General features: G+C 36.6%; 1 protein-coding gene across 3 annotated transcripts in view; it reads left to right on the forward strand.

The window, feature by feature from the left end:
* PLPPR1 (phospholipid phosphatase related 1) overlaps positions 1-12,539 on the forward strand; it is a 278,398-nt gene that overhangs the window by 141,811 nt on the left and 124,048 nt on the right. The window lies entirely within an intron of this gene.

A 12,539-nucleotide genomic window follows, 5' to 3' on the forward strand; every position in this document is an offset into this window, starting at 1 on the left:
GACTTGAATGTATTATTAATTATGAATGCAGCATTTTGATTAAATTATTTTTTAAAAAATCAATATCATGTTTTAGGAATTCAATAAATGAGGTTTACAGATAATGTTAGTTGATGGCCTTTTGCCTTGGAGCCCATATAAAGAAAAAGAAATCTTAGAGTTGACTCTTTCCACTGGGCATTTTTCTTTAGTGGGATATTGAGAACTTGTATAGTGTGCAACTTCTTTTGTTCATAAGTGATTTTGTTGAGTTGCTCCAACTTTGTACCAGCAAACAATTTCTCCAGCCTCTTTTTGGTTAAACTTTCTGCACCCTTTCCCCACTGTACCTCCCTTTCTATAATGTTTGCTATGGAAGAGACAACGACATGGAAATTTTAGGAAATTTGGAATAATATGATGAAAAAAAAAAGCTACTCCAGGTTATCTCAAAATAAGATGTTGATTTGCCAGAGATGACATTATATCTGCCTTCTCCAAGAGATAGAGCATCTACTCCAAGAAATAGAGCATCTAACAGATTGGTTTTTATCCTGAAAATTGTGTTTAAAATATGACGATATAAAGAGCTGAAAAGTAAATGTCCTGAGTTTCCTTTCTGGGTAACTACCCATATAGTCTCTCCATCCCAAGGACCATCTGTAGCTTGTTCTTATGTTATGGGGCAGGGGATCTTTTTGGCTGAGTATGGGAGGAATATGCACATTGATCCATTTTATTACCTGTGTGAAAACAGACACTTGAATTAAACCACTACTGATATTAGCAAAAATGTACTTTCAGTACATACGTTATTTAAACACAGCCTATGAATCAATGAAACAAGTTTTTGTTTGTTTGTTTGTTTGTTTTTATCTTCTAGCTCTTGAAATAACTTTAGCTGTTTACATAGTCAGTTGGATAATTTTGAGCATTCTGATTTTGGGGCCAAGTATATATGTTTGGCTGATCCTTGAGTTTCACCTTATAGATATCCCTTGGTAGTTTAGATGAACAAATGTTACTAGATGATTTATTTTCTGGTGATATTTGTGAACCTGTTTGTATTGAAAAACCAGGTGGAAATATAGGAGATTAGGTTGGGACAGAGGTGTTGATATAAGTTAAGATACTCAGACTCAAGCTATACCTCTGAAAGGGTAAACAAAGAACTCACCTCTCAACATAAACACATATTCTTAATACTCTTATCTTGCTATACAAGGCCAAGAATAACTCCTTTCAGACAATAACTGTACATTATATATATAGTGGGTTCTAGTTACTATTGTTCATATTGAAATTGTAATGTAGAAAAAGGAGTCCTTTCTCCCACTGCTCATGGGGGAAATGGTAGAAGGCTGTAACATTATATTTTTCAATGTTAAAACCCTTTCTCTTTTGTCATAAGAAAAATAAAATTTTAAAGTAAACTATGGGTAATTTAGAATAAGTCACCTGTCATCATCCTTATCCTCACGGTAGCAATTTTATTTTAAATTTTCTTAAAAATCGAACAGGAAACAAACCTTAAAGTAAGAGATTTAATTTATTGCAGGAAGCTCTGTCTCTAAAGATTTTCAGCCCTCTAATGTGTGAATGATGAGCTTGATGAGTAGAGCAAACAACAAAAGACATAAATTAATCTTTGTATGCCTTAACCTGACACAAACATAAATATAAGAAAAATCTTGGAGAGGAAAGATAGCTTATTCTTTTTCTTGCTGTATTGTCATTCTTACTTTGCATAGTTTAAGACATATCACTGACTTATCTGAAACAATCAGGAGAAAGAAAAAGCAGAAGTGAAGGAGAATAAAGTAGAAACTGAGAAGGGAAGAGGTGACTCTCAAAGTGGCTTTCATGATTCTCATGCATTTCATTCATCAAATGCTTATTGTTAAATGTACCCCATGTTCGTTGCTGCACTATTTACAATAGCCAAGATATAGAAACAACCTAAGTGTCCGACAATAGATGAATGTATAATGCAATTGTGGTGTATATATACAATGGAATATTATTCAGCCATCAAAAAGAAGTGAAATACTGCCATTTGTGACATGTATGGATCCCAAGGGCATTAAACTAAGTGAAACAAGTCAGTCAAAGAAAGACAAATACTGTATGATTGTGAAATCTAAATATGTGGAATACATATGTGGAATCTGAAAAGGAAAAAAAAACAAGCTCATAGATACAGAGAACAGATTTGTGGTTGCCAGAGGTGGGGGTACAGTGAGGAGGACAGAAATGGGTAAAGGGGGTCAAAAAGTTAAAAAAAATTTTTTTAAGTCTCTTCTGAGATTGCACAACAAAACTTTGAGTAAGATCCAATGGGAACAAAACAAAAGAAACAAAAGAAAATACTTATTATTTACCTACATTATTTTAGGCATTATAACTGGAATATCAGAAAACTTGATCAAAAATAACTTGGTTAAAATGTCAATATGATCAATAAATATCTTTTCACGTTGCTTTTTAATTATGAAAAGATTCAAACAGAGAAAATAATATAACAGACATCACTGCACCTACCATCAAGACCAAATCTTAAAATTATGCCATATGTGCTTCAAATATTTTTTCAAGAAATATAAAATATTACAGCTATGGCTGAAGTCCTATTGTCCTAGACCCAGAAGTAACTACAGTTGACCCTTGAACAATGTGGATTTGAATTGCACGATTCCACTTATATGCAGTTGTTTTTCAATAGTAAACCCTACAGTGCTACACAGTCCATGGTTGGTTGAATCCGTGGATGTGGAGGAACCACGGATGTAGAGTGCTGACTATAAGTTACATGTGGATTAACCCCCGCATTGTTCAAGGGTCAGTTGTATGTATGTGAAGTTAGAGGCTCCATTCCCCTGCATGATTCTTACACATATTTTCATATTTTCCCTACATGTCCATATATTCATAAATTATATTTTAGGGAGATTTTACATAAATGATACCATAATGAACTTTCTTTTTGCAACTTACCTTTTCATTCAACATTATGTTTCTGAGATTTGTCCAGATTGGCAATTCATTCTTTTTAATTGTTACATTTTATCCCATTGTGTGACTATACCTACTGAAGGATGGTTTTGTTGATTCTTTTTTGTTTACTTTTTTTTTAAGTTTTATACTCTTACAGCTTTTTTTTTTGCAGAAAATATTCTTAGTTCTGTCTCTATGCACATGTGTGCAAGGGCTTTCCTTGGATTGCCTAGTGGTGGAATTGTGGGGAGATGATTACATTTTCCAGTTGTTTGTTGCTTCATTATAGAAACAATATTAATATTTTAAATCAGTTTTCTTGAAAAAACTTTGTTAAACTTGACTATTGGTTTTACTAGTATCTGTATATTTCTTAGATTTTTTTTCAGTTATATAATCTGCAAGTAGTAGCAGATCTGGTTTTTTCTTTTCTGATTGTTACGATTAATTTGTTTTTCTTGTCTTATTGCTTTGGCTAAGGTTCCCCAGGGTAATATTGGATAAAGGCAATGGTAGAGGACATCCTTACCTTGTTGCTGACTTTAAAGGAAATACTTCATGTTTCAATATTAAATTATAAATAAGCATGGACTTTTTTTTTCTGTTCTGCCTTCTAAATTAGATTCCTTGTTTGAATCCCCCTTTATGTTACAAATTATAGATTTTATTTCTATTCTTTTAAAGCTTAGTCCTAAATTTTAAATATATAAACAACAAAAATTGAGGTTAATCAATAGCTCTATGCTTCTTTTAATGCTATTTTTAGGTCACTTCAAGACCTTGAGTGTCATTCATGATTTTTATATCTTCCTTAAATTTTTCATTAATTTTTCAGTCACAGCTTCAGTGACTTTACCCGCATATTCATCAGTTTGGAGGTTTTTTGCTTACCATTCCTCCTTTTATTCTTCTCCTTCAGGATTTAATTTCCTCATGAAGTTTATCCTTTAATAGTTGTTTCAGCAAGGATCTAGTGAATTGTAAAACTTCTTAATATTTATCTGAAGTCATCTTTACATTACAATTAATCTGGAATGGTTATCTATCTTGGCATTGAATTCTAGATTGACTAGTTTATTTTCTACTCTCAGAACTTTCATAATGTTAATCCATTTCACTCTCCTTCCATCCCATGTCTTTATTGTTGCTATAAAAACTCTTTTCTCTTATTACTGTTCTTAATAGGTAATCCACTTTTTCTCTCTAGTTGCTTTTACATTTTTCTTTGGTGTCCTGAAATTCAGTATAACATATCTAAGTGTGTATTTATACTGGCTAGGACTTGTTTTACATCTTGAATATGAAGCCATGTTTATACCAATTCTATAAAACTCTCAGACATCACATCTTCAAATATTCTCTTCCTCCATTCTCTGTTCTCTTTTTCTACTTGATGTATGTTGGATCTTCTTATTCTTTCTATAGTCCATGTCTCTTAACCCATTTTTTTTTAATATCTAGAAGTTTTATGTGCATTTTAAAAAATCTGTTTTTATAGTACTTCTATGCTTATGGTTTTTATTTTTTATTCTTTCAGATTATTCTCTTTTCTGAAATTACTGATATTATAATCCTCCTGTATGTTGTGTCTGTTGTCTCTAGCTCATGGTGAATTGTTTATTTATATTTTAAATTATTTTTAGCTCATTTTTGGCAGAGCTTGCTTCTTCTGTAGAATTCATGTGGGCCTTAGGTTTTAAGAGTATCTCTTTGGAAAGTTTTTACATGCATGTTTCTCTTGGGTTTACGCTACTATATTCGTAAGTCAAATTTGCACAATCCCAAAGTATAATTAATCAAAGTTCATCTTCCTTGTAGTCTTCCTGTGCCAGCAGGTGGATTTACATAGAACACTTCTTCTCTGAAGTGAAAAGCAAGCTTTCAGGAATTCTTGTTTTTACATAAGAGTCTCAGTTCCAACTCAAGTCCTCAGGATGTCCTATCCTCATGGACATTAAAACCCAAACCTTGTTACTAAGATTGACATGTACTCCTTTCTCTAGTCCCATTTAGGTTCACTTATCATCAGTTTACTCAGTTACCACTCTTATTTTCAGTACGCTTTTTGATTGAGCTCACCTGTGAATTAAAAAGAAAGAAAAAGGCTAACCATTGCTTGTAGATGTTTGCATTAGAATGTTTTCATGCCACCTTTGTTCCATGAATGCATTCATTCATTCAACACTCACTTTTTTAGAACTTAGTTTTCTCTCCCAAGTCATTAAGTATTTTGCCCTTTTTGCATACTTTACATACTAACTAGGTTTCTGTAACTTGGATCTCACCAAGTTTTTTGCAGGTCCATGGTTGTTAGGCCATGTTTAACATGTGTGGGGGATGGAGGGTGGGGATGAGAGACACAAAGTACCCACAGTTGGAGCACTGATGTGTATTTTCTTGGTGATTTCAACTATATGAGCACAAAATTTTGACTGGGGGGCAGGGGGCGGTGTTTTATTTGTGGTAATTGGTGAGGAGAATAGCTGCCAACCAGTCTCTAAAATTCAAATGTGCTGACAAAGCAGAAGCCTGCTGACAAAGCAGGAGCCTGCTTTCTGGGTGAAATTTTCACCCAGAAGGCTGAAACAGTGCTAGAGAGGCTATCTGACAAAGCAGCATGCAGCAGGAAAGGTCTCATGATGGTAACAAGTCAGGAGAGCATTGCTCTAGGTAATCCTTGAATGTCACAAATGAAAATAAGGGGTTAAGATGTCATTGGAGAGAGAGCAAAGTTTGTAGATTAAGAGAGTACATATAGAAGGTAATGGGCTGAAAGGAGGGGATTAACAGTGGGAGGACAGCAGAACAGATTGAGAAGTACGATATGCAATGGGTAATGCTGGTGCTTCCAGAAACCAAGCCCTCGAAAGTTAGATATTCAGAAAAATGTCTCGTATACATCTCCCAGTGTCAGCTAATCCTTAAAATGTACCTTTCCATGCTGGCTAAAGCCTCTTAAATGGAAAGCCCTTGACAAGAGAATAATGACTTTAAGGGCCAGAATATAAACTTTTTTATCACTAATGAGAGGGAACTCCAGAATCACTAAAATTCTGGCCAGCTTTCATCTCTTCACTGATCTGGTTCTACTAGAGCAAGTAAAAAAAGAGCAAATGCTGAACTAGACAAAAGCTAGAAAAGTCAGAGGGTGTAGGAAAAGTGGTAGAAAGTTACCAACCTATAAATGAACATGAGGACATCAACTTCCTCTTCCTCATTTTTACTCCTTGAAATCAATAATATTAATTTTTGGTGAGGATAAATGTACAACAAAGTACCTTCAAAAAAGTGATCAAAATAATCAAATATTCTTTGTGGTTTTCATCCTTAGTTCATTTTTCTCTTTCTCTCCCTCTGCCTTCCCTACCTCTGTCTCTCCCTTTTAATATATTTCTGATCCCTTCTCCCTCTCTCCATGCTTTCCTTCTCTCTCTCCTTTTCTCTGTCATTTCAGCAATACCTCTCATGCTTGAAGATCTACAAACGGAGAATTTCCCTGAGGGAAAACACACTCAAATTGGTCATTGAAGTATAATTCTTTTCCCTAAAAATGAGAATACAAGCTGTTTGAGATCTCACATGTCCCCAGAATCAATACCGGTGTACTTTTGCAAAATACTTAGGGCTGAGATATCCCTTTTGACAAATCTTCCCAGATATCAGTGGATTCCTCTCAAGACAATTTCACTGCATTCTCTGTAAAATCATGAAAAACTCAGTCAAGTCTCTTTCAAATATATTTGTGCTAACAGCAAAACTCTAAATGGAACTTAGCTTCCTTGGCAGAGAGTATTAAGTACCAGGAGTTGTACATAATGAATGCAACTGTTGCTTGATATGTATAGATGTGACAGTTTTATCATTTTGACAGTTGCTTGTGCTTGCAATTGTTATTGTCTTTTTTGACAACTCATTTTTCTCAGCTGTAACCTACAAGGTGATTGTTATAAATCCCAGCCTGAAGGTAAATAATCTCATGACGTTCTGCAAGAACTCGGTGATTCTGAGTGTCTTTCTCCAGGGCCAGAAGTTAAGGAATTCCACCTCATCATTTTTGGACAATGAGTGCCATTTCAGTATCTTTGTTTCATGTGCCTCAAATTTTAAAAGAAGAGTTGCTTGGCCTTGCTTTCTGCTCTTTACTTGCAGCTGCTAAGATTTAGCAGCTCTGATTGCCTTGTTGCTGAGACTTAGATTGCATTTATATTTAAGTCACATTGAGATCTTTTTCTCCTTTAAAAAAAAAAAAGAAAAAAACTCTGCTGGTTCTTGCAAGGAGAAAGTATCAAAATCTTATCCTCATGCATAGTAGAGTAGAATGAGAAAATAACTTGATGTCAGAAGCACTGGGTTTGAGTCCTGGCTCTGCTGCTAGAAACTTGTGCACCTTCCTTGAACCTCAGTTGCTTCATCTGTGAAGTGGAAGTAAAAACAGCTTCTTCCTGAGCACTTTTGAGAAATGAGGTAATGCGCCTGAAAGTGCTTGTCAAGTAATAAGTGGTTAATAAATGTTAGCATAAAAATAATTTAAAATAACAGATTCTACCCAATATAAAACAGAAAACAAAATCAACAAAGATGAAAAATAAAACTAACCAAACACATACTCACACACACATATACATGGACACCAAACCCCTGACAATTAGAGAGGAACTCTGGCAGTTTAATCCTCAGATATGCAACATTCCTGGCCTTAGGGGGATAATGTTTTTAGAATATATTGAGATGCTATCGGGTAAGGTTTCAAACAAAGTAATGAAAAATCTGTGGTCTTTTAAAACTTGCAATGACAAATGCATGTTATAAAGTGCTTTCCCATGCATTTCCTTATTTAATCATCATTTTGACTACTGTTTGCAGTACTGGGGCAAAAGGACGATGCCAGTATTTAGGTATCTATTTTTCATATTATCAAAATACCAATGTTGAGAACCATCTACACCCAAGTGCCGTTTCCCAGATTCTACCCAAGAATGCTTTCCTTAATTCAGCCACCTACTTTGTGTCGTTTTCTAGACCACCTTATTCCCATGCTGTATACAATGTGGTAGCATGCTTCCTATCAGTTTCCCTAATAATTGACATAGCACCTTAAACCAAGCATTCTTCATAATGTTGAATGAATGCACCAATACTCTGATCCTCATAGAATTTTATATTCTACCTTATGGGTCACGAGCCCAGACAATCATGACAAAATAATGACAGACTCTGGACTGAACAGTTATATTCTTCAAGAACTATAAAAACATCTTGTCCCTACTGCAGTATATTATTTTGCACAGGCTGCAGGTGAATTAATTAATTCACCTGCAGCCTGTGCAAAATTCTTTGCTTTGTGATGCATTTTTCTTATAAAATTCATCCTTTAAATATAATATGAAGCAGTCTAAGTTGTCACTGATATGTGTGGCTGGCCAAACTCTTTGTATTTCTCTTGATGTAATCTTGGAATTAGGATTCAAACCTAATTTTTAAACCAATGCAATGTTATGATCATTTATTCTAAAACAACAGCAACAACAAAAAACCCTCGAATTCAAATCTATCTCACAGCATATAAAAATTATAATTTATAGGAATGTTGAAATAGCAATCTGTAGGGAGAAGCAGCTTGGCACTGTGTCCTAAAATCTTCAAGATTTTATACTCCCCTTCTGACCCCAAAAGCACACTTTTTTTATTGAAGCATAGTTGATTTACGTTCTGTTAATTTCTGCTGTACAGCAAAGTGATTCAGTTATACATATATATACATTCCTTTTTATGTTCTTTTCCATTATGGTTTATCACGGGATATTGAATATCGCTCCCTGTGCTATACAGTAGGACCTTGTTGTTTATCCATTCTATATATACTAGTTTGCATCTGCTAATCCCAAACTCTCAATCCTTCCCTCCCCCTTGGCAACCACAAGTCTGTTCTCTACCGTCTATTGCTCACACCTGCTCATGGAGGGTTCCAGAAGCTCTCCAGTCTTCCCTGGTTAAGCCAGGGATTGATACCAATGCTCATGAAGCAGTCTCTGGGCTCTTATTACCCAGAGAATTAGAGAATTTTGTTCATCAGCTCCAGCCATGCATATCCATTTTCTCAAGCAAAGAAGCCACATAAAGGTGCCTCATCCCTACCACTGCTGGCTTTGCTCCCATGGGGGATGCTAATATCTCAGCCACTGGTACTTTGTCTACACAGAGGATAGGAAAAAACCCTACTCCCAACTTGATGTTTCACTTGGTCACCTGAACATCAGGGGGCGCTGCTGTGTCTCTACAGCCTTCTGTTCACAGGACTCAGACCTGACTGAATCCATGTACTCGTGGAAGGACCAAAACCTAAGGCAGACACTTGTCTCCTCTATTCGTGTTTTTCCTTCCCCTTTTCCCATGCAGATTAGTTCATGGAAAATGTTTTGTGGACCATCAGCTGCATTGACTTCTCAGACATGCCAGGTGTGTTCAGGTCATGGCAGTAGATATTGTAGCCTCCAAGCCAGATAACCTCTCCATTCAAATTCTGCAGCACAGCTGTAAAACATAATGCCATTTTGGAAATATGCATATGTGGCTATATAACTGCCTAGAAAGAAAAGGTATGTGCAAAACTCAGTGTTCATCTCTGAGTGTTGGGATTAGAAGTACATTTTTTGCATAGAACTTGATTACTTTTTCTATCAGAGAAAAAATAACTTCCTTTTAAGATTACACTAAGTTATTGATGTGTATAGTATGAAATATGAAAATACCTTTGTACAAAGATAGAAACAGTCTACTTCTTCTGTAACTTAAACTCATTCACAAAAAATCTGCAGTCTCATATCATTTCTCAGTGTAGAATTAATTGAAACAATAGTGAGGGTTGCTCTTTCTAACACTGGCTTATTTTTTACAACACATACTATATGTTTGTCACCAACAGAAGCCTTGGGGGCATTACTATAAATATTTATAATCATGCTTCAATTGTCAGTCTTGTTTAGAAAAACATATTTAGGAAAATATATTTGAGTGCTCTGGATTTTCCTCTGGTTATAGGTTGGTATATTAGATTGTTCATTATATAAAATAATGATTGTTCTTATTTTCAGTTTTAGAACTACTGTCTTTTCTACACATATTTGTGGAACTGTCTTTTTCTACTCAACTGGCAGCTCTGGCCAGAGTGCCTACCAGTGGCTGTATCTCCTTGGTGCCTGTTATGTCAGTGGAGTAAAGAATCCTTGTCCCACTCCTACCCCCAGACATTTACCAGCACCAAAAACATCTCTCCTCACAGTTAAGAATAAAGGCTCTTAGTGCTAAATGGGGGCCTAGATCACTTTGCAAATCTCTCGTTTCAGATCAGATGATTGAGATTCAGAGAGGTTTAGTGACTTGTCTAAGGTCACACAGCTGGTTATTAACTGAGTTAGCAACCAAACCTGTAACTCTTGACCCTGTCATAATCGATAGCAAATTAAATTATTCATAGCCAAATAATTTCAAAAGCAGAAATATAAAAATCATCTCCTAATATTTTAGCAAGAACAATTATATAATGTATAATATGTTATATCTGAATCTACTTGAATGTGATGTGAGGAGGAGCCTTCAAAAGTGTTAGATCCCAAGGCCTACAAAAATTCTATAACAGCTCTGACTTACCTTCCAAAGGGGTGGGGGGAGCATCCCAGAGAAAGTTCATTTAGAGCGATGCCTGAAGACTAGTGAGTGTTCACTCAAGTGAAGGAGGAGGAGGGGGAGGAGTCTTCCAGGAGGAAGAGACAGCTTGGCATGAGCCAAGAACTAAGGATCTACAGAGAATTGAAAAGCTCAAAGAGTTTTAATAAGGCTGGAGCTTAAAGGATAAAACAGGGATTAGTGACAGAGGAGACCGGGAAGGCAGACAGAGGCCAGGTCATGAAGTACCTTGCAGGCCATATTAAGCAATGTATTTATCCTAAAGGCTTTGGGAAACCAGGATACTTCTGGATATTTTAAGTTTATACCTTATCTGATAACAGGAAATGTCAGAGAGAAGTGATGGTGAGAACCTGGAGCCAAGGAGAGGAGACATGAGCTCAGATGTGCACTATTTACAATAGATGCCGTCTCTCTCCAGACTGTAGAATATCATTCTTAGAGAGACGAACAAGTGTCATGGCCCCAGGGCCCTCATTGCCCTCTCTCCATAATATGTATCAGACAGATGAGAATAATGTGAAAGGAACAATACTTCATCAAAAAAATTCTGAGCATAGCCAATTGCTTTTAGAAGTACCATGTCACCCTTTATCATAACCCAGGAAACTTTGAAAAAGATGGTTTCAGCAATTGGCCTGGCTTTGATGCTTCCCAAAGCTGCACTGGTTTATATGCAAGCTCCCTGTAACGAAGGCTTGAAGATATTTTTTTCCTAAGAATTCTGACCAACACATGTAGGTACAATGACTTCATTTTCTGTTTCAATGTCAACTCTTCTTATTTTCCCCCTATATTCACTCCTATTCATCACACCATCTAGTTGGAAAAGTAGGGTCACTCCACCATAAGGGTGTCTGGTGATTTTGCTCCTGACCCATGATCAGTTGGATGCATCTATATTTAAAGTGATTTTCCAGAATTAGACTTCCAAAGTGCTAACCATCCACATACTCTCATTATATTCCCCTTACAAGCAACAGCTTATATTTGAAAAAATGGGACATAGGAAAGTAAGATCCGTCTGTGGCCAATTTAGAGATTTTTCTCTCCCAGACACTGGTTAACACACATGGGATGAATTCATGGTCTTTGGCGACACTAGCACAGTATTTTCACACAGTGGCCCAGGGACCACTTGCTTTGGAACAATTGGGTGCTTGTTAAAATTCAGGTTCCTGAACCCAACTACTGATCTTAACCAGAATGGGGGCAGGGGGCTAGAGATATGTATTTTTCTTTGTCTTTCAGGTCATTATGTCCAGTAAAGTTGAAAACTAAGTCGATCAATAAAGCAGTTCATTGTGGACAGACACAGTGCAGCAAATGCGGGCAGCACCCTGCGCATTTTTCCTTGACCCAGGGCACTTGCAAACAGTCCTGAACAGACATACAGGTTTCTCTGTCCTCTGTCTAGGGGCCATTCTCTAGCTGTAGAAACATGCTAGGCCTAACAAGTTGAGGAGGCCATGATGGCTGGGGGGTTACCTTCAGTTCCCCTTGACCAATGAAGAAGGCATGATGGTGGATAAACTGTCTACCTTCCTCACTCCTCAGCAGGACTATTCTGAAGGGAGTTTCATATAGTCTCTGAGAGGTTCCCAGCGAGGTAGAATGCCAGTTGCCCCTAGTGGTAACCTATTCACTAGTGCACCTTCATTGGCTTTCCTCCCTTCCTTGCCTCCCTTCCCCCTCCTTCAGGTGCTTCCTGGATCACTTCACAAATAAACTACTTGCACCCACATCACTGTCTCAAGGTCCACTTTGGTGGGGGGAAGCGGATCCCAAACTAAGGCAGAGAACGTACTGTATGTGGAGTAGAACAACTTTATTCCAGCGAAATTAGGGGATAAGATTTGAAGAATGGAGGGTGAAAAAAAATT

The sequence above is a fragment of the Balaenoptera musculus genome, chromosome 6 (assembly GCF_009873245.2).
Source record: "Balaenoptera musculus isolate JJ_BM4_2016_0621 chromosome 6, mBalMus1.pri.v3, whole genome shotgun sequence".
In the NCBI taxonomy this organism is placed as follows: Eukaryota; Metazoa; Chordata; class Mammalia; order Artiodactyla; family Balaenopteridae; genus Balaenoptera; species Balaenoptera musculus.